The following is a 1850-nucleotide window of genomic DNA, read 5'->3' as shown; positions in this document are numbered from 1 at the left end:
CTCCGCCTACCGAACTACTTCACAAACACACACACACTTCCAGAAAAAGTGCACCGTCATTGTTGAACTGGTGGTATTATCGCATGATTCGTTGTCTAGAGTGAAATCAAAAATTCAGTGTCAGGTTTGCTCAGTCTGACATTTTTGGTCTTCAGCAAACCAAAACTCCCAAGTCATGATGAAGTATGATAATGTTTGGGATCGTGTAGGCAAAGATCCTTAATATACAGGTTACAGAACCAATCTAATGAATTGAATACACATGTGCCTCAATTATAAAAGTGGATAGCCACGCTACTTGCACACTAAACGCTTGGCCTGAAAGAATATAGAAGCCCCAAATATAGGTCTAGACTATCTATAAATGACAGGAACGTCTGTCTGTTTATCTGTGTGTGTGTGTGTGTATATCTGTTATTCGCATAGGCCTATCTCTCAAACCGATCCGATTGATTTCAAACGTGGCAGGTGCTACGGGCAAGAGTAGGCCTAAGTGCAGTGCCAAGTTCGACGTAGGCTATTTATTCAAAATGGCGTGCAATAAACTGACACTTCGAATAGCCCAGGCTACTTTGACACTTTAAACAAACGACGCTAAAAGACAAAATATTATTTCGTCACCGCTATACCGATTTACGGCTCCCATTGACTTCCATTCAACACATCAAAATAATACGTAGGCTAAATTATATGCTCAAACGAACGCCGCTGACTTATGCCAGCAACCATTTCACTTTTGATAATAAATTCCATTCTGGTACAAGATATATACAGTAAGAATAACAGAATTTGGATTAAGCAATGTGAAGAAATCTTATGTAAAGTCCAGCCCCTAAGACTGTGCCCATTTCTTAAATTTATGGTCATCTAATGTCGAACAGAGTACATTTAAAAAAAACGGTACACCACAATTTATAAAAGAACGAAGTAAAAAAAAACCACAATATATCAGATGGATTATAGGCTACACGAATAATTGACAAGGACTTTTAGGGACAAGAGAGACTGTCAATAGACAATAGCCTCTTTAATTATTTATAGTACTCTAAAGTTATTAGCTAAAGCATCTCCGACTGGAGAGAAATAGGCTATGTGCAGACGAAAACAATTGTTTAAACGTAAATAAATGTTTGACCACTAGATGCCAATTTTGTTTCTCGTGATAACAGAAGCTAAGCATAAAGTCATATCATATAGTCATATAGTTACATAGTATTTTATTTATGTTACTGAGTATGGAAATGCTCCATAGTTTAGGATTGAATATGTCTATGAATTTATGAGACTCAAAATTATATTTATATTTGCTTAATTGTAATTGGAATTATTTTGCTGTAAGATACCAGTGCCTTAATGGCTATTTCCTTTGTTATTTCAGACTGTTGGCAATAGGCTACAGAATATCAGAAGTGAATCTACTCCATCTCATTATATTGTACAGCAATGCTGCTGAATCCAACTGAATTGACAATTTGACATAGGCTAATAGGCTAATTAGAACCTCACCTGAAGCCCTGATGCTGTTTCCTCAACCTGCCATCCATCTGTTGTGGTTTGATGCTGTCTTTCCTGCATACAACGTGGTTCATTCATTTTGTAGCCTATCCTTTGGCTAGCGAGTTTAACCCTCCTACCATATTGTATATAGTGTTATTTGGATATTATTAATCAAATAATGATTCATTATATTTGAATAACCAACAGTGTTAACTTATTCACATAACACGTTTTTACAGCATGTGTCATAACAATGCAATGACAGTCCTATTTTTCTTTTAAAATATTAATTGCTTAAAAATGCTGCTAATTTTATGCAGTTTAACAAATGTATAAATTGTGCACTGTCGCTT

Source organism: Alosa pseudoharengus, unplaced genomic scaffold (genome assembly GCF_046254945.1).
Source record: "Alosa pseudoharengus isolate Yale_2024_CS ecotype anadromous, Long Island Sound unplaced genomic scaffold, YU_APseudo_1.1 YU_APseudo_1.1_scf_8, whole genome shotgun sequence".
Lineage (NCBI taxonomy): Eukaryota > Metazoa > Chordata > Actinopteri > Clupeiformes > Clupeidae > Alosa > Alosa pseudoharengus.
This window is presented reverse-complemented; position numbering follows the sequence as displayed.